This window comes from Peromyscus maniculatus, chromosome 6, assembly GCF_049852395.1.
Source record: "Peromyscus maniculatus bairdii isolate BWxNUB_F1_BW_parent chromosome 6, HU_Pman_BW_mat_3.1, whole genome shotgun sequence".
Taxonomy (NCBI): domain Eukaryota; kingdom Metazoa; phylum Chordata; class Mammalia; order Rodentia; family Cricetidae; genus Peromyscus; species Peromyscus maniculatus.
Window position 1 is genome coordinate 112702367 of NC_134857.1, and position 26746 is coordinate 112729112.

The 26746-nt window shown below is 37.8% G+C and overlaps 1 protein-coding gene, 1 long non-coding RNA gene, 1 other non-coding gene and 1 pseudogene across 10 annotated transcripts in view; 3 read left to right on the forward strand and 1 right to left on the reverse strand.

Annotated features, from left to right (window-relative positions):
* Gstcd (glutathione S-transferase C-terminal domain containing) overlaps nucleotides 1-26746 on the reverse strand; it is a 111212-nt gene that overhangs the window by 34384 nt on the left and 50082 nt on the right. The window lies entirely within an intron of this gene.
* LOC121830385 (TIP41-like protein pseudogene) lies at nucleotides 7499-8991 on the forward strand (annotated as a pseudogene).
* LOC121830684 (U6 spliceosomal RNA) lies at nucleotides 7853-7959 on the forward strand. The gene has a single exon (XR_006073884.1). It is a non-coding gene; the product is annotated as a U6 spliceosomal RNA (small nuclear RNA).
* Nucleotides 13351-26133, forward strand: LOC143273993 (uncharacterized). The gene is made up of 3 exons (XR_013052371.1): nucleotides 13351-14765; nucleotides 23029-23054; nucleotides 25579-26133. It is a non-coding gene; the product is annotated as an uncharacterized LOC143273993 (long non-coding RNA).

The window sequence follows — 26746 nt, forward strand, 5'->3', positions numbered from 1 at the left end:
TGGATTTTTTCTTTATGGGTTCAAAGAGCTACTGAGGCCAGGCAATGTGTAGCAAGGCTGAATTCTCTTGCAAGGCATCACTTAAGAGGCCATTGCACGAAGATGTAAAGATAAAGCATGGGCTGTGTAGTGGAGACCTCAAGATGTTGGAGAAGTCAGAACCATGAGACATCTGTCAACAAGAGCTATATCAAGGGACTATAACTAGCCTAAGGGGGTGGGGTATGTTGGAGACAGCAAAGTTGGAGGGGTGGAGACATCTAAGCCCCTGAAATTGAAGCCCCTGATGCTGGATGGACTGCTGAATCTGGTGTTTGCCCTGCTGAATTTCAGTCTTGCTTTGGGTCACTTTTGAGAAGTGGACTTTGAAAGTTCCTAGATTCATCTTTCTATTCCTGTGTATGGATAAAATATGATCAACCAGCCTCCTGCTACTGCTGCCAGGCCATGCCATCTCCATCATACTAGACGATCCCTCTGGAACAGTGAGGAAAAGCAGACCCTTTCTTCCTTAAATTGCTTCTGTATTTTATAACAGCAACAGAAAACCAATACACGAAAAAAGGAAACTATTATTTTTATAATAAAAAACTCTCACAGACATCATTTTAAGCAAGTGATCAAACTTAATATCACGTGTGAAATTGGTGTCATGTGTTCCAGATTATAGGAAACTGAAGTATAATCTATAGTATGCTGGCCAAAATGTTTATGAGTCATCCTACTGCAGACTTTTTAATAGTTCAATATTCATTTAATAAAAGAAACAAAAATCAAAGACATTCTGAAAAATAACTGGTATAGATTCTTTCAAAAATGTCATGTTATAAAAAATTTTAAAGCCATGATCCAAATTAAGAGATACTCAAGATGTATGACGAGTAAAAACAATGAATAGTTCTTGGTTGGTTCCTGGATGTTAAAAGACAGTGAGCAGGCAATTGGAAGAATTTGTACATGGGCACTCTACTCCATAACAGCATTATACTAAATAATTAACTACTAGTAATAATTAGATGATAGAATAGAAAAATGTTCTTGTTTAGGAGATACATGCCATGGTATTTGAGTGAAATGTCATTATGTTTATCAGGTCTCTCAAAAGGTTTAGGGGAAAAAAGTGTGTGTTAGCTAAAGAGAGAAGACACATTTTAAGACCTAGTGAATCCATATGAAGGCTGAGTATTGAGTATACTACTTTTGAGATGTTTAAAAATGAGTATCTAATTATTGACGAGAGATTGAAAGAAAAATATGAAGGAAAAAAAGAAACAAGTATGGACTTCAGTATTAAAGAGGAGTGTGTTCGTGGGATGGTTGTTGGGAGCTTTGTGGTATATAAAACCACATAAAGGTACACATTGAACCCTCACTGCACAGAAGAGACTCAAAAGCCTATTTGCTGTCGTCAGAGTAGCACAGTTCTCTCCATGAATGGGTTAACAGGATGCTGGCACTAAAGTTTTCTGAGTTGGTCTTATTTTAATAGGTTCTTAATAAAACTGCAAATAATTACATCTTATCCAACTCTATACCAGAGTGTCCCGGTTTGTGTCTAGTAGATTTCCAATGTATTTATTGACTCAAACACTTATAAGAAGGCTCCTGAGGGCACGGTGCTGATGGTACCAGACCCTGAGGAGGGAGAACTGAGTGACTAAAAGAAGGAAAGAAGGAACACAGGCAGAGATTGGGTCAGTGATGGACAAATGGCCTCAATGCTGACAGATATTCAAAAACTAGCAAATGCAATGGGAAATTTCTAAGAAGACATTACATATGCAGATGAACAATAAGGGCTCGCACACCAAGGCGAGGAAGAGGAAGCAAAAGGACGGGATCAGCGTTAGCAGCAATTTAAGAACTCTCAAATAACAAGGAGGGCTGTGAAAGTAAAACTTACACTGCTTCGCTTTAGTGCAATGCCAGTGTCTCTAATCCTCTCCTGACCCACTTTTACTCAGCACTGAAGAGGGGGCATTGTTTGTCTGGAGTATTAGTTTTTAAGGAGATTAGTTCCAGGAAAAGAAAAAAAATGCATACAGTGACCCTGATACAAGGCATTAGATTGTATCCTGTTCCCAAACCACCCATTTCAAAAGATTCCCATCACTCACAACCCAACATTCTGTATCCTCTCAAAATTATGAATACAATTAAGAATTACTGTGTGAAAAAATACTTTTAGAAGTGAAAAATATTTGAAAACCTTTAGAAATATCTATATGCCTTAGAGTTTTAACCAATGGGAAGCCAAGTCTTTTAATTCACATGTAATATATAAGAAATGAAAATTAGTATTTCCTTTATAACATTGGATATAAATCAGCATTAAATAATTAACTGTAGAGTATAATGCAATAAAAATGCAAATGTAATAGAAAATACATAGACGTTCCTAAATCTTAACATAGTTTTTCTTAGAGATTTGACTTAATCTTTCCTATTATCATTATTATTATTTTCCTTTGGTGTTTTCAAGACAGAGTTTTTCTTCTGTGTAGCCCTGGCTGTCCTGGAACTCATTCTGTAGACGAGGCTGGCCCTGAACTCACAGAGATCCACCTGCCTCCGCCTCCTGAGTGCCAGGATTAAAGGTCTGCACCACCACCGCCCGGCTGAGATTTGACTTAATCTTAACCCTTTAGAAAAATCTTCTATAAACTTCAAAAAGGTACTGTGGGGCGTTTACCCACCAACCCCACAGCTCCCCAGAGTTTTCTTGAGTGCAAGCAGCAGGAAATATTAGATAGATTTATAGCGGAGAATCTTGCGGAGATAAACAGATAGAAAATAAAAAGATAGCCTCAAGAGGGCCTGGAACCTATTCCAACGGGCCGACTATCTCTGCCCCAGGGTTTTTATAGAGCCGCCAAGGGGTGGAGCAAAAGACCTCCTCCCCCAGCACAGCCAAGTGCAGACCATCTCAGACACCTGCACTCAGGCCCGTGGTCCTGATCATCTTCTATGCGGACCTGCTGGGTAAAGCCACGAGGAACCTGAGAACAGGCTCCCATAAGGTACAAATTAGTTTTTCTCAATTCTGCTAGTTTTAACTCTTTTTATAGCAAACATTTGGTAAAATTCTTTGCAGCTATACTGAAATGTAATTCATAGTTTATCTTATCTACCTGTCTAAGTAAAAATAAATATAGTTACTCAGTCATAAAGGAGAAATACTGTTTTGCAACAGAATAATCCTACTTCAAAGATGCTCATTCATGATGACAAAAATGGCCCCCACATTTCTATAAATTTATCAAAGCTTATAAATAGATGATGTTTTCTCTAGAATTTAATGCAATGTTGTTATTGTAATTATGTTTTTCAGGGACCTACAAATCATGAATTTCAGATAGTATGTTTACAAAGAGCATATCATAATTTAGAAAATTGGACTTCTATTTCATAATAGTGTACATGCTAAAAAAAATTTAATAAAAAAAGTTTCCTTAGATAAATAAATATTGTTTCAAATGTGCTTCCTGATGTAGCTATTCTGTTATCTTCATATTTTATTTGGTAACAATGATGAATCATATAATATCTTTAGAAAGCTTCCCTAAATATCAATCTAAATATTCCTAGATAATTAATACCAGAACACACCAAATATGCTGTTAAGTATTTTTATACATAAACACACATCTTAAGCATATGTAAATTATACACAGTGATGATGTGAAGTGAAAACTGAGGTATCTAATCATCAGTTAAGAAACAGAACATTACTAATCCTTTTGCAGTCCAGTGAGTATGCCCCACCGAAGGTTTCTCCTTCACTTTCCTGCCGTCGAAGAACCATCATCCTGAATTTGTGCTTACCAATATACTGACTTTCTGTAAATTTTTGCTGTAGAGCTATGCAACTCTAGTGATATTGTTTAGCTTTAGCTATTTATAAGTCTTAAATTAATGCAATTGTAAGGATACTTTTGGCAGCTTGAATTTCTCAATCAATATTAGGTTCACAAGCTCTATGTTGATACATGAAGTGAAACTTTATTCTCACTACTGTGTTTTACTGTAGAATTATAATTTACTCATCCTTTGGGACAATCTTTTGGGACATTTCTTTTTCTATCATAAACACTCAAAGCATTTGTTTACAATTTGAAAATTTAAAATTCAGTTACATGTGTTTTAGACATCCTGGAGTAAAGGTGACTATGATTTGACCTTTCTTGGTGTGTATGTGTCCTTGTGCAGCTTCCCTGTGTACACACCTGTGGAGGCCAAAGGTTGACACTGGGAGAGAAGGGATCTCTGACTTAACCTGCATCTCAAGGAAACCGAGTGGCCAGCAAGCCCCAGGAACCTGCCTGTGTCTGGGACCCCTCATCACTGGAGTCATAAATGTGTGACACCATCACCGGCATTTACGTGGGTAATAAGTGATATGGATTCACAACACGCCCCCACGGTTGGGCATGGTTGCGAATGCCCTGTGGACCTAGGCACTTCCGCCTAGCCATTTCTGGGTCAAACCGTCTCACGTGACCAGGACCCCGTGTCTTTGCGTGGTTGCGTAAAGCTCGCAGCGCAACCATGTGATCTACGTGCATGTGTGGAGTAGCCACATGGGCCTGTGTGTGCAGGTGCGGCCCAGGCCTTTAAGCCGGCACCATATTCCTGGCTCCATCTCTTACTTACCTGTGTTTTCTGCAGGCCTGTGCACATCTGTCTCTCTCCCTTATCTTAATGAAACTCTTGTTAGTGGATTCTGTCATGTTTTGTGACATTTCCTCGCAGGGTAAGAGCACCAAATAACCAACAATAAGGACTCAAACTCAGGTTTTAATGCTTACATGGTAAGCACTTTGCCCACTGAGTCTGGCTTCATAATTTAGTCTTTCTTTAGTGACTCTAACCATAATTATTTACAGCATTATAATAAAGTGGCCACTGAGGTATATTTAGACTGCTTTATATAGTTTTCTGTGTCCACTCTCACAGTGGGCTTAAAAGCAAATGCTTTATGCTGCTTTTTGTGTTTATTCTAAAAATCTCTAGTTTAATTTCCTTTTTGTAGGTCTGGAAGACAGCCAATGAAATTTGAGAGCAATACCAAGAAAGGAAAAACAGACTATGCTTGATAAATGGAATGGGAACATTTCTTGTAGAGATGTGGACTACCACATGAAATAATACACTACTACTGAAGAACAAACGTTTGGCATTCATGTCTGGCCCAAGTATTCATTAGCTATTTGACCTTATCAAGTAACTAATCTTCAGAGTATTGCTTTCCTCTGTAATGTAAATAAAAGACTCTTCCATAGGAATATTGTAAGAAATAAGTAGGATCATAGCATCAACCCTGGAAAACCACCAACTCTCAGCAAATATTAGTTACCTTTCATATCTACTCCTTTTCCACCAGAGGGTAGAAAATCTCCATTGTCTTTAAGGGACCAGAAGTACATAGTTGTGGTAGTTCACAGATACATTCTTATCGTTGTAGACATATGGAAACATTCACAAAGTTGAGATATTTTTGTAGCTTTCAAAATTATAGGAAACACTTCCTTATAAGTATTATGAAATAGGAATATTATGGCATAAAAACTCTGTAATGAATTAAGAAACCTAAACATAAAGGATGGAGAGAAAAGAAAAATAAAGAAAAGTGAAATATGAGGAATGTGGTAGAGAGACAATGAAGAGTTGGCTATTGAACAGTAATATTCCTGAAGAGAAAACCAGAATAAATGGAATGAAAACTTTATTCAAAGATATCAATAGTTTCCAAGGAAGAATGGGTATGGTAATGGGAGAGGGGAACACTTATTGGCACAATGATCAAAAAGATACAATTGCCAACCCCACAAACTGATCTTAAATAGAGGTTTTATTGGCATGGATACTCCCAAGCACTAAGGCATCTAGGCATAATAGGTTGTCTACAGACAGAGACAGCCTGGTTGGCCTACCATCTCTCTTCAACACTATATGACTGTCTTAGAATGTAGAAGCACTGAAAGAGATGATTATGGATGAGGGGCTCTTTAAATACTTGCATTTACATGTAAAGATAATAGAACCATCTCCTTTAATATTTAAGGGGTTAAACGATAAATAATGGCTTGTGATGTTGATCCTGAGTTCAACATAAATGAATCAACAATGTATATGAAAAAAGATGTATTTTGAAAGATGTGTGGCAAACCTAACTCTACATTTCCTGTAGACTCAATGGTTCAGTAGTTACTAATTCACTGTTTGTGGTGACAGTATAGAATATACCTACTATGAATACTTAAAGCCATCCAAATTTTTTTATAACCATCATGTAACTTATGGAGAACAATATTGAGTATTTCTTTCCTTCTTTGCCTATTATAGAATAATTTTAAAATATGAACATTTTATGCCATGAATTTATAAAATTCCTTATTTTACCTAATTGATATTCTCACTATTTCTTCATGTCCACACCTGGCAAAAACTTAGAATCAAAATTTACTTTCAACATCTCTTAAAAGATGAGAATTGATCTACCTCAAGATCCAGCTATACCACTTGTGGGCATATACCCAAGGGACACTTCATCTTACCACAGAGGCACTTACTCAACCATATTCATTGATTCTCTATTCATAATAGGAAGAAATAGGAAACAACCAAGACACCCCCATCAGATGAATAGCAAAGAAAATGGGGTACATTTACACAATGGAGTACTACTTGTTCATTAAAAGGAATGAAATAAAATCTGCAGGTGAATAAATGGAACTAGAAAAAAATCTGAGTGAAGTAACCCAGACTTAAAAAGATAAATATGGTATGCATTCACTGACATATAGCTATTAGCTGTTAAGTCAATGATAACCAAGATACAATCTGTAGAACCAGAGGGTAGGCACAGAGTAAGGGGCTAGGGACGAGGGACAAGATTTCCCTAGGAAAGGGAAACAGAATAGTTATGGATGGACAGATGGGGTGGGGATTGAAACAGAGGGTCACGTAAGGAGGGGAGGGAAGAGGGGGGACGAGGGGAATGGGGGGAATATGGGGCAAGACAGCTAAAATTAAGGGCTGTTTGAGGGACAGTAGGAAAACCTAATGTGGTAGGAAGTTTCATAAAAGGAATACATATTTGAAAGTGATTTAAACGAAATCACCAAATATTGGGGGCACAGAGCCCCAGCTGGCCATTTCTTGTCATCAAACAAAGCTTCCAGTATTGAGATTGAGTTACAACTCGAATTGGGTTGTTGGTCAGAGGGGTCCTATGGGAATCCCAGGCTGTTGCTAAGACTATAGGTTGTTCTCCACAAACTAATGGCAAGGCTCCATTGCTGAAGACAACACCTTCACGACTCACTGAACATGGAGAAGTGGAGTTGGTGCTTACAGAGAACCTTCACCCCTACATGATAGCATCTCTGGTACAGGAAGGTACTCTATATGCTACCAACGGACAAGTGTAAACACTAACCCAGGCACAAATCCTTTGATCTACAGTGTTGTCCTACCTGCAAAATATGCTAGTGCAATGGAGGTACAAAGCATACGAGAATAACCAACCAATATCTGATTGACTCAATGCCCACTCTATGAGATGGAACCCATACCTGGCACAGCTTGGGGAAAAACAAACAAACAAACAAACAAACAAACAAACAAACAAACAAACCTGAGGCTAGATAACCCAGGGACCTAGGGTAAAACTGAACACTACTATTTTTTTAAAGCATCAATAAAATAACTCCTAATAACATTCTGCTGTACTCATAGATCAGTGCCTTGCTTATCAGAGAAGCTTCTTCCTGCACCAGATGGGAACAAATACAGAGACCCAAAGCCAGACATTATGCAGAGAGGAGAGGCTTTAGAACACTCAGCCCTAGTGCTCGCTTCGGCAGCACATATACTAAAATTGGAACGATACAGAGAAGATTAGCATGGCCCCTGCGCAAGGATGACACGCAAATTCGTGAAGCGTTCCATATTTTTTAAAAAAAAAAAAAAAGAACACTCAGCCCTAAATAGGATGTCCCTATCAAATCCCTCCCCTCAGGGTTCAGGGAACCCTGAAGAAGAGGAGGTGGAAAGAGTATCCTCTGTGTAGATAGTATGGATTTTGGCATAGTGTTATAATTCAAGAGATTCCTGAGTGTGAGAATGAGTGGGTCTCTACATCTGTATCTGTTTCTTGTGCCTTTTCTTGAGCTCTTTTTCTTCTGTTTGTTTTGTCCTGCTCTGGTGTATTAGTTTTTATGTTCTTATTATATTATATTGTATTATATTTTACCATTACCCTGTAGCTGGAGAGCTTCTCTCCGGGTCCCACCAATCCCCCATAGTCCCGCAGCCCTGCAGCCCCGCAGCCCACTTATAAAATAAACACACAGGCGCTTTTATTATTTAAACTGTTTGGCCTAATGGCTCAGGCTGCTAGCTAGCTGTTCTTATATCTTAAATTAATGATCTAGCATGACTAGCTTTGAGCCATTGAACTGAGTTCAATGGTACAGATGCACTAAGATGTGTAAACAACTGCCAAGGAATGCCTAGAACAGCCCATGCAGAAGAGTGGCAGGGAGGGAGGAGGAAGAGTAACTGGATCACATGATGAGGTCTACACGATGGATTATAAAGGAACGGCACCTGAGGAGTCTTCTAAATACAGATCATACAGATACAGAGAAACTGAAAGCCAGAGAGGTTCTCCTGTTTGAAGACGAACTGCATAATCACAGAGTTTCCTAATGCATCCCAGTTCTTTTCTGCTGTTGTAGTTTTTTTGAGAACCGCTGGTGTGTACTTATCACGAGGCTGACAAGAACTACATGTTATGAGAACACACATCCTGACAGAGCAAAATTGGTCATTTAATGCATGTTCTACCTTTCCTCTTCATGGAACCTAATGAAATTACACAGTATTTACCAATCAGGAAGGCAGTTTGTTTGTGAGAAGTTACTATTTATGGAAAGAAATGATCCTAATCTCACAGACCCACAAGAACGTAGCCTGGCAGAGTAGAATGTGAATCAACATACACTCCATGAGGAACCTGACTGAACATGTTCGCTGTCTGTAGGGGTGTTTTTATTATGAGATTTAATTTTCTTGATTATACACAGATTTTCTGTATTTAAAAGGAAAATTAAAGATTGTTACAGGTAAGTTTGAATCAACTGATGTTTATACCATCTGTCTTCAAATTCATACTCCGTAGTTATTTGCTTTGGAGTCTCATTTGAACTAGTAAATTATCACAAAGCATGACCTCAGCAGCAGTGCTGTGTATGTGTCTCAAGAGATGGACATGATCCACACCGAAAGGGAAGCACCGTCTGTGAAGAGGCTGCATTGTAAATCCATCACTGAGTCCAGGTGCCTTGTGACTTTCACAGGATTCCTGACTGTGTATGATGAGGTACCATACTGGATCTTAGATTTGGGCTTTCTGGTGTTTATTTGCACTTTTGGAGAGTTGTGATGTGTCACCTAGGAAATTAATCTTGTAAGATTATTCATTAGTTGGAGTTTCTGGGCAACATCGTATTTGTGTGTTTATACACACATGCATTTTAAAAACACATTCATTTAACTGTCTGTCTCTGAGTAGTGTTAATTACTTACTTTGATAATTCATTGTTAAAAACTGAACCCTTTTTGTTGTTTTTTTTTTAAAAAAAGGTGAGAGGTGGGTGGAATGAGTGTGCTTCTGAAGATTTTATTAGTTTATTCTTGTAAAGAATACCAAGAAAATATGTCTTTGATCGCTCTAAATATGAAGTATACCATTTTATATTTATTTGTTCTAAAGAGTACTTTGTAGGAGGGGAATACATAACATAATAAGAAAATATGGATCCAAAAAAAGAAAACAGAATAACATTTTAGGAGGGAGATGGCAGCAAAGAGAAATGAGTTGAAATGTTAATTTTTGATAAAAACGCTCATGGTAAAATGATTTCCTAACACATTAATGAAAACTAGGTTCTACAGAGATGGAACAGTTGGTGCACAGAGAAGTAAAGGATCAAAATATCAAACAATGTTAGCCAAACACTCTGAGCTGTTACCAAATGAGAAAGCTATCGGAAAATTTATAATTCCTCAACAATGTAAAGAGACCAAGTGTCTGAATTAGAAAAAATGAGCTGCTGTGTGTGTGTGTGTGTGTGTGTGTGTGTGTGTGTGTGTGTGTGTGTGTACATGTGTACATATATGTATGTAACTAGCTAGAGCTGAAAAGGGAACAATCCCCTCAGGGGATGTAAAGAAATGTTTCCATTCAGCTTTATCCTGCGGCTGCCGGCAGGATTACAGGGCTGATGTTCTAGAAGACTCCAGGAACAAAACATTTTACTCATGTATACATACATAAACTGTGTTGAGCACAGCAAGAAATACACTATTAAACACCAATTGGGCCCCACTACCAAGAGCATGTGGCTACACAAACTGGAACAAGTGGGGAGAAAACTCAAAAGCTGGGTGGGTAGAGAGGTCAGGTGGATATAGGAGGAGGTAGGGTGTGTGGATATGATCAAAATACATTGTATGAAACTCTCTAAGAATTAATAAAGATACAAAAAGTGTCCACAACATCACTGAGATCAATCGTGTATCGGATCTTAGGTTTCGGTTACATTCATCACACCTGCTAAAGGGCTGGGAAGACGGCTTGCTGCTCAGCATAAGGACATGAGTTCAGATCCGCAGCACCACATAAAAGCCAGGCATGGAGGTACACGCCCGTGACCCTAGTGCTAGTGGGAGGAGACAGGAGGACCCTAGGGTGTTTGCCAGGTTTAGCGAGAGACCCTATCTCAAAATGTAAAATGGAAACATGATTGAAGAGGGCAACCAAAGTCAACCTGTGTCCTTCACACACGCCTGCATCGGTGAGTGTACCCACACCCACATACACACGTGAGCATGTGCACACACGGTTTTTAAATGTTAAAAAGAAAAAAAACACATTTCAATCTTGGGAATTAAAAAGAGCCCATAAGTAACTCTTGGATGAACAAAATAATCAAAACCAAATGACATACTCTTAAGAAATGAACAGTAATAAGAGCAATACATTAAAGTTATGAGATACAGACAAAGCATGTCTCGGAAAAAGTCTGGAGCCTTTACTAGAAATGTGCTCATTGGGAAGCAATAAAGATAGAAAAGTAAATGATTTAAACATTCAGTCAAATGACTAACCAGTAATATATATGAAAGAAAACAGCATAAAGCAGAAATAAGACACAGAAAGGGCAAACACAATAGAAATAATCAGAAAAACCCAACTCTGATTTTGGAAATGCAAGACTCCCATAAATATCAATGTGAGTAAGCTTTGCTGTTAAACGTATGTTTTTAAATGTCAATGTTTTATAGAGTTGTTAAATAACTGTGTAACTCAGGATAAAATATACTAAAGATATTAATCAATCTTTCTCTCTCCCTTCCTCCCCCCAGCCTGTGTGTGTGTGTGTGTGTGTGTGTGTGTGTGTGTGTGTGTATACATGCCTATGTTTACAGACTTTATGGTTTACAGCAATTTTAACTTCAGAGAATGGAGAAAAACCTGTAAACCTCTGCCATTCAATTAACCAACTTCTAGTCCCAGTCAGCACCTCAAAACACAGAAGCACACCTAATCGCCTGATCCAGTCTAAATGAAGGTTCACTCTGTGTGGTATACATTCTGTGGACCTGGACAAGTGTCATACACACCCACTACCACAGTGTCATGCAGAGGGCTTTTCGATCGTAAATCTCCCAAGCTCTGTTTGTCTTTTCCTTCCACACTACCCAGGAAGCAACTGACTTCCTCATCATCTCTCCAGTTTGACTTTTCCATAATGTTCTACAGTGAAGATTTGTTTACATCGTGGTGTTTCAAGGAAATGGTAAAAAAATATTATTGTACAGATCAACAGGAATTTAAATACTTTATGAGATGCTAGTTTTGTTCCTATTTCCCAGATCTCCACAGTATCAGCAAATAAACTTTTTATTTTTGTGACATAGAGGGAAAGCAGCTCATGTCATTTCATACCAAATTAACTCACAAACATACTTTTACAGGAATATAACATATACTCTCAAATTCTTTTGTAATAGACCTAATCCTATTAAAACTAAAACTATCTGAGCTATGTATTTCCAGGAGTCAAGTTTTAAAACCTTATAATTAATGGGCACACCCTGCTTAGTGAGTTCTTAATCCAACTTCAAAGGAACACAGTATAGCTCTGTTGGGGTGAGCTTCATGCTGTGCTCATATGATTTATGCAGATAAAGAAATATCCAGAAACCTAGTAACCCCTTGTCAGAAAAAGAGGCTGAACTTTGGCTCGAGTAGACAGACACCAAACTCTGTGGTGTGTATAATGCCAAGGAACAAGCTAGCCACTATGAAAGGCAGCCCCTTAGTTATGCATGGGTAAATGAGGATAGGTTGGTAGGAAATGTCAATATGAAATAAAAATTTAAACTTAGAATCAAAGTCAAACTTATTTGCAATACAGTTAATTTTAATTCATACAAAAATAATGTTAGAATAAATTTTATTTTAGTCTTAAAGAAAACTCCAAATAATTACAGTGCTTCAGCTGCAAATATTTTAGCATGTGTCCCTAATATATAAAGCCTTTTTTCTAACATCACAATGCATGGTATCACATCAAACAAAATTAACAATGAATTTTTTATTAGTCTGATCAAAAACACTGTGACCAGAAACAGGAAACCCTCACTAAGACTTTCTGTTAAAAATGCAGACATCTGCAGGTAAGTGCTTTTATAAATTGCTTAGGTTAGGGATGTTTCAACTGCAACTAATTGGAACTGGCCTATCAGAGGAGGGTTAGGAATTAAGTAATAGTTACAAAGGCCAGAATATGGCAAAATATAGTATACATCAGTTACACTTTTATGCTTTTCAAATATTCACATAAACCTATCTTCACAAATCCTAATTTTGTTAATATACATATTAACAGTGCAGATCTGATTCTATCACTGTAACAAGTGTTACATTACAGAAACCACAAGCTTTTCCTGCTCACTAAAAGCAAGTTCATTAAGCTCCAATATGACTGTCTCACCTCTGCAAGTTTCCAATACAGCTAGCACAATTTAAGGAGGTAATGTCTTGGCTTTCTTCTAACTTTCACAATCCAAACACTGCTACTTCATGTACATCATTCTACAGAAGATCCATAAGGAATTGTATAAGTCATGCAGCCCAGGCTCATTTTCAGGGCAGAGAAACCATGTCAATATAACACTGGAAGCATAATAATATGGTTTTGAACTAAAAACAAGTCATGGACACCTAGTCTGTTACAGCTTAAAGGTCTTAATATGCTGGACAATTTGACTCTATCTGTTTCTGTATATGCCTTAGTTTTTATCTTTTAATTATAGACTAGAATTGATTTCATGGGCTATAGTCTAATAATATGATCCTGACATCTAGATTGCTCCCTGTACCTCATGGCTTCTTTATTCTCCTAGCCTCTTCCTTGGATATGAAGGCTTTTGATTTCTTTTATAGAAAAGCGAGGTCAATTTAAAGAATTTAGACTATGACATTTTAGGATATTTTATATTTGTACAGGAAGTAGCTTTGATCAACATCTGCTCCATACCATACAAAATACAAAAGAGACAGTTTACAGTTACTTACTGTTCTATTGCTGGGAAGACACATCATGAGACAGCTTATAAAAGAAAGCATTTAATTGGGGGCTTGCTTACAGCTGCAGAGAGTTAGTCCATGGCATCGCGTTGGAGAGTGGGTGGCAGACCTGCATGGCAGTGGAATAGTAGCTGAGAGCTTACATCTGATCCACAAGCTTAAGTGGGGGAGGGTGGAGAGGGTGTGGAAGAAAGAGAGGGAGACCTGGCACAGTCTTTAGAAACCCCAAAGCTCACCACCCCCCATGACACATCTCCAGCAACTACCTCCTAATCCTTCCTAAATGGAAACCAACCATTCAAATATATCAGCCTACAGGGACCATTTTCTCTGCTGCTTTAGTACAGGATGTGAGCTCTCAGTATCCAGTCCCAGCCACTATTCCTGCCTGAAGTCTGCCACGCCAGTATGGATTCTCACCCCCTGGAACTGTAAGCCAAAATAAACCCCTCTATATATTGCCCTGGCCATGGTGTTTTATTACAGCAACAGAAAAGCAAACTGAGAAACTATGGCAACCTGCCTTCTCTGCATCTTTCTTCATCTTCAATATTCTAAGTAACCTCATCAGTTGTCAGGTTATTCAAGATGAAGCCTTATCATTTCGTCAGCTTAGTTATTAGAGGAAATCACAACAGTAGACTGGAAATTGAGAGACTGTTACTTTGCTACTAACAGACTATGATTTTGGGCATCAAGATGGCTCCCAAAGATTCTTTCTATTGCATTCATACCTTTGTGAAATCTCTTCCCCTTGACTGTGGACCAAATCTAGTGACTAACTTACATGGAAAAGAATACTGTAAAGATGATCTGCCACTTCTCAGTTTTAGTTTTAAGACAGACAAACTTCTCTCTTTGGCTTGCAGCTCCCTGGCACACTGACAGAAACCAGTTGCCATGCTGTGAGCTGTCCTCTGGGAGGCCCACAGAACTAAGGTCCCCAGAACACATCCACAGAGCATCTGAGACTCATTCCAACACCTCTCGAGGAATAGGATCCTCACAACAGACATGTAAATGGACTTGGAGCAGTCTAGGCTTGTGAGGAGACCACAGCACCACAGCCATGCCAGGATTCGGAACCACAGGAGCTGAAGTAAGTTCTTTTATGTCACTAAACCCTGAGGCAGTTTATGTGCAGCAACAGAAGCCTAGTTCAGGCTGGGCTTCCACCCTTGTTCAACAAAGTATCTGGACTAAATGAGCTTTTGAGTCTCTTCTGTTGACAGGAAAGCTCTAACACAGACTCCAACTTCATGTTCTTATAATCCAGTCTGGTTACAATGTGTATATATTTTGAAATAAGGTTCAGGTTTTTGGAAATTTCCCTTTGGATATGTAACAGCCAAAGTCCACTTTACTAGCAGCACTGCAGTAAGAAGAAAATCTTAATAAATCCCTTTGTAATAAATAAAGTATGTGTTGTTCACAGGGATGCCTAGAAAGGCTAGCCAGTGTTCTAAGAATCTCATTTGCCCGCTTTAAGAACTTGGCATGTTTGGGCTAAGTAATATAAAATGTTTGGTTCCTTTTTTATTAAAAATAATCAGAACTGACATAAAAGGCTATTTCCAGCAGTCCTATCTTTTAAAAGTTGATGGATGAATAAGGATATTTCTAGACATGCGCAAGCTAAGGCAGGTCATGACCATCAAGCCAGCACTGCGGAAAAGACCTAGAGCAATAACTGCACACGGGGAGGGCGTGAGGAAACAGAAAAGAACACAATCCACGAGACAAAGGATGAGTAAGGAGAGCAGAAGACTTCTGCACGTCCAAACCGTACAGGGTGGAGGGACTGGCCAGAAGTCCTGGGAACCTGCTGTCTCTGACTTGCCAGCTTTGTGTGACAGCTGCACACCACTGTGCCCAGCTTTCTACATGGGCAGTGGTGAGCTGAACTCAGGCTCACATGCTTGCCTAGTCACTTTACTGACTGAGCCTTCTTCCCAGTTCCTACTCTTTCTGTCACTACCCCTCTGTAACATAATTTCAAACTGGGTACTGTGACACCTTTAGCACTGCTCCTCTGCTTAGGGTCTTTTGTGCTTCCACTTAAATGGTGAGATTGTTTTCCTAAGGCTGGGAAGAATGCAATTTGAATTTTTTTTTTAAATTGCACTAGCAATTGTACTAATAATATTCATTAAAAATAGAGGAGAAATGAAGACATTCCTAGAGCAATCTCAAAATAAGCACTAGTGTGGTGCTGGCACAAACAAGAAATGCAGATCAATGTCTTAGTAGAACAGAGTAACACCAAGAGAAACTTAAGAGTTGTAGTCACCTAATTTTTGATAACACTTTCAAAATTATACATGTGGAGAAGACAGTATCTTTAACAAATGGTACTAGGAAAACTGGGTTTCCATATGAAGAATGAAATGGAGGATCCCCACAATACTGAAAACAGAAATACCATATGATCTTGCTATACCACTCTTGGGAAAATACCCCAAAGCCTCTAAAGACAATATACCATAGAGATACTTACACATCTGTGTTTATATTGTTCTATTCCCAACCCTGAGAAAAATGGAACCAGACTAGATGTCCATCAGTAGATGAATAGATGAAGAAAATGTGGTACATATACATAATTAATTTTATGCCACATCATGGTAACTGGTTGTTTTGTGGCTAGTTTTTAAAAGGTTAAGAAAGTTTTTCTTCCTAGTCTTAAGTGTTTTATCATGTAAGAGTGTTAGATTTGCCAAATGTCTTTTTGGTGTATGCATTAGGAAAAACAAGTTTCAAAACAAGTAATGACAAATAATGAATATAACCTCCTGAATAAAGTAAGAATCCATACCATAAATCTATGTGGTTATTGCTTTGTGCTCTATTGACAGCACATTATACTGACTTTTAAGAATATGTATTTTGTATTTATGCATGTATGGGCAAGTGCATGTCACAGCTTGCACATGAAGGAAGAGAACAGGACAACCTGGAAGACTGTTTTCCTCTTCTACTGTGTGGGTTTCAGGTGTTAAACTTAGGCTCTCTGGCTTGGTGGCAAGAGCTTTTACCTGCTGATCCATCTTGCCATCCCTTATTATGTTTTGAATGCTAAACATCATCCCTTTCTGGAGTAAATCTCATTCTGTTATGGTGTACAATTCTTTTATAAATCTGTTGTTGGATTTGGTTAGGTAAAATTTGGTTTAAAAAAACTGTACCTACACTTTAAGGGATACTGGTCTGTTTTCTTTATAGTGTGATGATTAGAGTAGGTTTGTTTTAAAAGGCATTATGGGTCTTCAATTTTGAAAATATATGATACCAATCTTCAAATGACCAAATACATCAGGTGTAATGGCATTCTCAGATCTTTCAATTGTTGGAGGTAGGAAATTCAAAACCAGAGAAGATCGTAGACCAGGAAGGGCTAGAATATATCCGCACTGGGATTAAATATCTGACCAGCACACATGCACGCATGCGTGCATGAGTGTGTGCACGCGCGCGCGCGCGTGCGCGCGCACACACACACACACACACACACACACACACACACACACACTGACTGTGTCCACTGAGATGGCCTAGAAGCAGAAACATCCCAAGGGCTGTGACTGAACTCTGTATCCAGATTGGGATAAAAGACAGTATCCAGGATTCAGTCAGAAAATATTCTGAGACACATGAAATGAAGGAAGCCCTCAAAATACGATGGAGCATTTCAAAATATGTTTGAAAGGACACATACTGGCCAATCCACGTCAAAATTGGTGATGATATGTAAAGCACTGGAAAATAAGTGTCAATGACTCTAATATAGAGAACAAATAAATCAGTAAGTGGAGAACAGAAGGCTTTTCCCTAGCTTACCAAGGAATGAATAGAGATGCTAGCAAACCACCATTTTGAAAACATGGATTATCAGTAACTGATCTGATACAAGTCAATGAGAGTAAAATATGGATGCCATCTTTCAGTGAGAAAAGGAAATGGAGTAATGTCACAGAAGATATGCCTGACCATCTTCAACAGCAGGGGGCATCACATTATCTTCCAACATAAATAGGCTTCTATAGTAGCAGAGTAGCTGTGGTGTTTCTGTCCTAGCTCTACAACCTAGATCTAATCAGGATATCCAAACAGATGGAAGCAGCAGATAAACCTAAAGTGATGGGGATACCTCTTCAATAACTTCTGTATGCTTCTAAAATGTCAAGACTATAAGTGACAAAGGAAGTTGTTCTCCTGATTAAAAGAAATGAAAGAACGCCAGACATGGTGGTGCACGCCTTTAATCCCAGCACTGGGGAGGTGGAGGCAGGCAGATCTCTGTGAGTTCGAGGCCAGCCTGGGCTACATAGTGAGTTCCAGAACAACCAGGACTGTGACACAGAGAAATCCTGTCTTGAAAAATTAAAAAAAAGAAAGAAAGAAAGAAAGAAAGAAAGAAAGAAAGAAAGAAAGAAAGAAAGAAAGAAAGAAAGAAAGAAAGAAAGAAAAAAGAAATACTGAAACTAAACATGATAAATGATCTGGTACTGGATACAAATCAAATAAATACAAATGAGATGTTATTGAGCTAATTGATGCCATTTGAGGCTATGGAGATAACAGTACTGTATCAATACTAAAAGCCCTGGTTTTGAGCATTGTACTGTGGTCATACAAAAGAATGTAAGGATCAGATGCCTAAAACTCCTTCAGCCACTTCAAGGGAAAGATGCATATGTATATCCTCACGGACACAGAAGCAGAGGGGCAGAACATGAGAAAGAAATTATGGCAAAATAAAATGTAAACAACTGGTATAGCTGAATATTTTTGAACCATTTCAAAAATTTTCTTTGAGTATAAATCACACTAAAATAATAAAAATTCTTAGGAATATATGACATTAACTATAAAATAAGCTGAATTTTACCAAGAATTTAGTAAGAAATGCAATTTTAAAAGCACATTAAGACCCAAATCCTGTTTTTTTTTTTTAAATTGAAAAGTTCTAGATAGCAGAGTGAAATATATACATTTTAAAGCTAACATTCTCCAAAATATCCAATGGACAGTTTACTCTAAAGGATAAACGGAGAACATTAATAATCAAGTATTATCCACTCTGGTTGTACATTCCAATCTTACTAAATAAATTAATCCAAATATGTGCCTTCCGAAGCAAGAAAAGTTAAAATTCAAACCAACTTCCCACCTCGACCAGAAAGAAAGGTGTGAGAGGCGCTCCATACAAATGCATGAATGTCCTTCTCTACAGCTGCCGCTAAGGGGTTACAACTTTGACATGAAACAAAATGATTTGAGATTAGACCAAATTGGAATAATTACATTTTATATATGACATACACATAAAACATAGTAGTTCCATTCATAGAAATGAAACTGAATTTTTATGAAAACATGATTTGAGTGACTAAAGCATTCTGAAATGACAACAGTTCCCTGTACTGGGAAGCCATGATGATTCTTCCCCATAACAGAGAACCACGCACCCTGAAGAACAGTGGAGACGCCACACACCTTAGAGAACAATGGAGATGCCACACACCTTAGAGCACAATGGAGATGCCACATACCCTGGAGAACAATGGAGATGCCACACACCTTAGAGAACAATGGAGATGCCACACACCCTGGAGAACAATGGAGATGCCACACATCTTAGAGAACAATGGAGATGCCACACACCTTAGAGAACAATGGAGATGCCACACACCCTGGAGAACAATGGAGATGCCACACATCTTAGAGCACAATGGAGATACCACACACCCTGGAGAACAATGGAGATGCCATGCACCTTAGAGGCATCCAGGATAGCTTTGGAAAGGTTTAATTTACAGGTGTTTGGTCCCATTCTGTATTATCACAGAGTTTAAGAAGACAACAGATGGGGTTATACATGACAACCTCCATGCAGAAGAATTCTCACATCTCGTTGTTTAATCTGCTCTGCAGCACAATACTCACTAAGAATGTAATGGATTCATAAACCCATTTTTGGTTGAAAGAAAAGATCACATGTATGAAATTAAGAGAAAAATAAAGCATTTCAAAATAAAATACAAGCCAAATGTTATCATTTTTATTATTTTCTATAGAGAAAATATTTTCCAGTTTCAAATAACTCTGGACTTTGGAATTATATCCTGTTTTTATGTTCAAAATAAAAAAAACATTGAAGTGGAAAACGCTGAAGGACCACTGAACTCAATGTTGTATTTACATATCTATATCTGTACAAAATAATGATTACAAATGTTTGTTTAAAAAGGGGAAGTGCAAATGTGAATTTAACAAGAACTTGTAGATTTTCAACACTGTACACAAACTCCTTTGTTACAAACAAATAGTTATGCTTCAAAAAAAAAAAAACAAATTTATTCTATTCTTTGTGTCTCGAGAAAAACCCCAAAGTACTGAATTAAAGTTACATTACATATTATTTTAATGTGAAACAAATTTGTGATTTATTATAATTTTCTTTTTGAGAAATATAAGGATCAAATAACTTAGGCAAGCTGTCTGAGACAGCTGCACAGGTAAGGACATGGTTTCAAACTCAGGCACACTTAAAACTGACTTTCACCCACACTGCGCTTTCAGACTCCTAGCTGAAGCAATCGATATTTGATTTGATTAATTAACCAATTTCATAAATCAATATATATTATAAATTAATCCTTTATAATTGAGAACATGTTCACACCTGAGGCAACTATAGGAATTAGTATGGAACTAATGCTTACATGAAAGGGTGGTAACAGTACTTTTCCTCCTCTGATGTCTACTATCCTCAGTGAAGAGTATGTTCCCTCAAAATGACCTACTCAAATATCTTACCCATTCTTTCTCTGTCCAGACATTTTTATGTGGCTCAGACTTCTTATCAGCTAAGGTACAAGACACAATAAAATTTCCTAGACACTTCATTCTAGTAGTTTCTAGGCAGGCACAGTGGCAAATACATCAGCTTAGCAAGGAAGATTGTTTCAGAAGATCACAAACACAAGCCTTGAGGGAAGGCACTGTGCAGTGACCCAGGCAGGTAAATACTGCAAGGGCACTCTTGTCCAACCTGGAACTCAGACCGAATTCCCTGCAGAACTCATCAGCTTCACAGTCACCATCTACAGCAGTTTGCTGTTAATAAGCCGTGGCTGACCAATGCGGTAAGGACACCGAGTCTGAAGTCTCCCCGGGTCTGTATCATGGGAAATGTTAGAAATGTTGTGTGCTCTGGCTAAGCAAGGTTTTCATTATTATTACCATGTCTTTGTTGTCAGGGAACAATGTGGAGCACACAATTAGATTCAACATCTGTACAGCAGGCTTTGTATTCAGGCAGTACTTGTTTCTCTCCACAGGGGAAAGAAATAAAAAAGACGACGAGGTATACAGACTAAGTGGTGTATATTTATCTATGTAAAGAATACTGGTAATTTAAAACTAGTTCTGACCTAACAAAATATCTTCCCTGAAATGTCTTAAACATTAACTAATATTAATTGAACATAAATAGGACATGTCTAAATCCTTTTACTGTCAGTAGACATTTGGCAAAAAGTAGATCTCTCTAATTCATTAACTTCAAGCTCTTTGTTTACATTTGTCAAAAAATAGTTGTTGAGGGCTAGAGATAACTCAGCAGTTAAGAGTACTGAGGCTCTCCCAGAGATCCTGTGTTCGAGTCCTAGCAGCTGCACAACAGCTCACAACCATATGTAACTCCAGTACCAGGGAATACTCTGGTCTCCACCAGTACCAGGTCTGCACAAGGTACACAAATACACATGCAGGCAAAACATACATGCACAATAAATAAATAAAGATTAAAACAGTTCTTGCACAATGCTCTATTTCATATCCAAATCCATGTCCCACTAAATGAGACACCAGCTTATTATACATCTTACCAAACAGCCTCTATATTTACCTTTATTTAACAGTAAGTTTACTTGACAAACTGGTAATTTGAGGAAGAATCACTGTATAATACATGTTATCAAATAATACTTTATTGATAGTACTTGCAAGTGTTAGTGTCTGGAGGGAAAGGTACCCTGACTGCCAGAAGTCAGGCGATACCTACAGCTGTAAAGGGAAATTATTCAGACTTGTTGGCAAGTCAGGCTATACCTGAAGCTGGGTTCCAGTGGGGGATGGGCTCCCTGCAGGATGTAGCAAACCTGCTCCTCTCCTAGAGAGTTGCTACAGCTGAGCTCTGCTCCTTTCCCCTAAAGGAGTTTCCTAGCAGAGATCCATTGCTTCTCTGTTCCACTCTGCAAAGAGAGTTTCCCAGCAGAGATTCTGCTCTGCTCTGGTGAAAGAAGGTCTTCACCCAAAACTCTTTCAAGAGATTTATTTGGGAGGGAGGAATCCAGGAGAGTGGCAGTCTCTGCCAGGGTGAAGGGCAGCTGTCAATTGAACAGGCATAGGGCTTATATATGGCTTCTTAGGGGCGGAGGTTTTCCAGGTAGAAGATTTTCAGGGTGGGAACTGGTTGGATTTCAATCCCCTTGAGCTTGAACAAGCTCAGATTGGCTAGATTTTGTGCTCAGGGACTGGTTGTTTTTCCTGCTCAGGGATTGGTTGGTTTCATGCTCAGTTGGCCAGGGGCAGGTTTGTCTCTGGTTCCAAGACCAAAGTGTTTCTTCACTGGCTCTTTTTAAGCTTTTGGCTCTAGTTTTAGGGCCAGGGTATGTTTCTTTCACTGGTTCTGGTTTCAGGGTCAGAGTGTGTTTCCTTGGCTGGCCCTTATACCCTATACTACTATAGGCTAAAAATGAAAAACCTGAACCAAAATTTAGAGAACTAAGAAATCTGCCAATGCTGTAAGGAATTACAATAGTATTTCTTTTACAAACAAAAACTCAACTTTTAGGTTTTTTTTTTTTGTTATTTTTATTATGATTCACTACAAAGAAAACATTCTGTGTTAGTCTAGCTCAGAGAGCATGGCCAAGTCTAGTTAAGTGAACATTAGACAAACTAAGATTGAGAGCCATGGACAAAGCAAATGGTCCTATTTTTCCAAGTCATTAAGGTCAAGGAAGACAAAGAAAGTGTGTGTGTGTGTGTGTGTGTGTGTGTGTGTGTGTGTGTGAGAGAGAGAGAGAGAGAGAGAGAGAGAGAGAGAGAGAGAGAGAGAGAGAGAGAGAGAGAGAGAGAGATGACAGAGAGCCAAATGTGATAACTAACTGAAATAACTAACGGGGCCTTTTCTCTGGATATAAAAGACATCAAGGGGGTAAATTATAAAATCTGAATAGAGCCTGTGTTTTAGACAATAGTATTATACCCATGGCAACTTAGTGGTGTTTTTAATTGTCTTGTTCGTTTGTTTAAGAAAATGTAACTGTATTTTCTTTTGCTTCTATTTTAAGGTGCTCCAGGGTCCTGTGCATGCCAGGTAAAAGTCCCAGTTCTGCTTGTTTTAGGAAAAACACTTAAAAATATGCAGGAACAAATGTAAGCTTTTCATCTGAAACCATCTCAAACAGCTTGGAGGCGGGGGTGGGGTGGGGTAGAGGCAGGGACAATACATATAAAGAGAATTTGGCAAAATATTCACACTGGGAAATGTGTCTAAAAGTTGGATTAGAATTTTTTGTACTATTCTTGCAACTTTTATATAAGTCTGAAAGAATATCAGAACAAAAAGTTTAACAGGATATAACAGAAAAGCTTACTTATGGTATTACAGAATATACAACTCAAAGTTAGGAAAGGGCCCTTGACTTCATGCAATTCACTCTTCACAGTTTTCCCTTATCAAAAAGGTAAGCTGTCACTCAAATATTTGTCCCTCTTGTTTATATATATGAATACAGAGCAATGACATTACAGTCTCTAAAAGCTGACAGTTTCAGTTTTTCAAGCAAACAGAAGAATACATAGCTGAAATACTTTGAATGTTTTGTTGTTACTTTCAAATTGGTATAGTATTACAAAAACATTGCCAGAAACCCTTCAGTCCATTGTAAAATAATATTTAAGTACATGTATGCTTAGCAAATATACACTTAAAAACTGAGATTTTGTAATTTAACATATAATCTATATATACATTGTTAACCAAAGCCACTATTTTCTGTTTGCCTATACCTAACTTCAGATGCATTTATTCCACAAAAATCTGTTGATTTAGGTTCTACTGTTAATGCAAAGCACAGCTCCAGCACTTTCTGAAATTCCATGCTTTTCCTAGCTTCAAATGTTTCCTTTCCCATGTTACCTGTTAAAATTATGTCTCAGATGTGAAGATTCAAAGGCTAATCACAGTGCAGTCTTCCTCCATCCCACAATCAGAGCCAACCACCCCTCTTCTGAGTTGCTATAGGCCTTTATTAAACAAAGTTTATTAAGGATTCCTTAATATATACATTAGACACCATATCGACATGAGCGATGGCACCCTAGCCCTTGGGAGACTGATGCAGGAGAATTAGGAATCCAAGGCTATATAAGAAGCTTGAGGCCAGGTTAACACGAGACCCTGTTAACCAGCCAAACAATGAAACAACAAAATCAACCAAGCCTAACAGAAATGAAAAAAGCCTCACCATATCTAAGACACTGTGAGATCTCTAAGAGGTCACAGATTAGAAATATTCATTGATATAATTCTAATTATATAAGAAAACAATGGGGCTATAAAGAATACCCTGAATTTATGAGGCACATATTTCTGCCAACTGAGTAACTAAGGGTTCTACAAACATTATTTGAGTTGGCTCCTCTTACCACTGGTAGATTGTAGGAGTCTGTCTGTAGGTTATGTCTTTAAACTAATTACTACCCCTTGAGGAGAAAACAGGCACCTAAATAAATTATAGCACACAATCAAAATGTAATATTGCAGAGAGAACAAGGCGGCGGCGGGGGGGGGGGGGGGAGAGGAGGGAGGAGGCAGGGAGGTTGAGAAAAGGCTGCTGTGTAACATCTACGCTGTGCACTGAAAGTTAGATTTGTGATCAAGTAACAAAAGCTCTTTTTGTTGGGAATGCTAGAGAAATGTTAAGAAATAGGCAGATTTACACAGGAAAAAAAAACTATGCCTGAAAAATACAAATTCTATATAAAAGGTAATTAGTATTAGAAAGATAATTAACCCATATATGTATACACATGATTAATACAAAGATATAGAATATGAACTTTCTCACTTGTCGGAAATACACAAACTCAAAATTGGCTCCCTTTGCTATCAGAATGTACCTGGTTAAAAATATCAATACATTTTTATTTAATATAAATAATTCACTCAGCTTTTAACAAAGAGTAACTCCCAAAACTTCCATGATACAAAGAATTCTCCCTTAGAGACCAGAGGCTGGGCATGACTAGAGTTTCTATCATGCACATTAATCCCACAGAATGGAGACGGGAGAGCACAGAGAAAGTCACGAGACTCCCGGAAGTATACAGTCGTATATTAGAGATGATGGCCCCAGAAAAATCAGCCAACATAACTTCCTCAGCCTAGAGAAGAAAACAGCCTAGTATAAATTAGAATTGGAGACTATAATTAGGAGTTCACTTTTGTAAAGCAAGTTTTTTCAGGTGCTATGTGGGGAAAATCTATACCTCAGTGTATTTAACATAAAAGCTACATAAAAGAAAACTACTAAAAAGGGCAGACAGAGAACAACTTCATACATGCTAGGTTTTAAAACTAGAACATTCTACACCGCTTGCTATTCTAAAGTTAAATGAAATGGCCTTTTGCTCCGATATTTCTTCTGCCAACCTCTGTAAAAACACATATGACATACAAACAAGCAAATAACATTTATTTTCTGCTTCTGTAAGTTACATATTTATCAATATTAGAAACTTTGGCAGGTTAAAGACAAAGGAGCAATGTAAAATTTCATTGAGCTGTGAAATTTTCTAGCTGAACTATTTATTGCTAATAAGTTTTGGTATTCTAGGAAGTCCTGCAAAGTCACAAGGCAGGAAGATAGACAAGCCCTCAGAAACCTGCAGACTGCAACCTGCAGTAAAACCCGAGAGGACAGCAAAGCAGTGAGCAGAGGCGCCAACTGGTCACAAGCTGCAGCATCAACCCGAGTTTATAAGGTGGTCGTCCGAGTTAAGGTAACTTCACTACACAGTATTGCCTGCTTCTTCTTTATTTTTGGCTCTACAAAGTTTTGAACTTACAAAGATGTTCTATGTCAGGACAAGAAAAAAGAAAGACAATTACATGTGTATGTGTGCGTGTGTGTATGTAAGGATACAGTGTTTTTTTTTAAGTTTCCTATTTCTCCAATTAAATAGAAAGTATTAAAACAAAATGTCACCATTTATTTACTATGCAGTTTTTGAGAAAAACCTCTCATGTAGCAAGCTGGCTTGAGACTGTGGCAGAGGTTGGTCTTGAACTCCTGATCCCCCTGCCTCAACTTCTCAAGCACTGGGATTGTCAGTGTGTGCTACCTAGATGAAATACTATTTTTAAAGAAATTGATCTTAATTAGTTAGTATAATCCCCTTCACATATTTAGAATATATAACATTATTTCTTCATTTAAATTAAAACATTTTAGAAAAAAAGTATATCCTCATGGTTTTTGCTTTGTACTTCCTTACAGATCATAGGAGCACAATATAAACACTATGTTAACATTTAATAAAAATTAGCCAGACACTCTATCATACAAATATTTATAATTAGTCTTAGTCTGAATTTAATTTAATGCATGTGTAACACTTTCAAGGGTAGGAAATTTGAGCAGTTGGAGCTTGTTATTGGTTTGGCCCTTGAATAATGAAATGTTTTCTATTCCTGTAGAAACTAATGCGTTTCTAGCTTCCTTTTGCATTTCCTTACTCCACAATCCCAGCACATTTGCCTAGTGAATGTAACAAATGAAATATAGATGTAATGGTCCCCACATCTTTTCTTTCTAATAAAAAAATGTATCAAAAGAAGCTACAAGCTAATTTTCAAGGCGATAATGCTTAGTCTGTATCTATAAAATATGCAGATACAGACAAAAGCAGATAAAAACATTATGCTATTTTTACAAAAAACAGTTTTTAAAAAGTTTTTAAAAAAAGTTTTTGTGAAAAAAATGTTTTAAGTTGAAAGAAAAA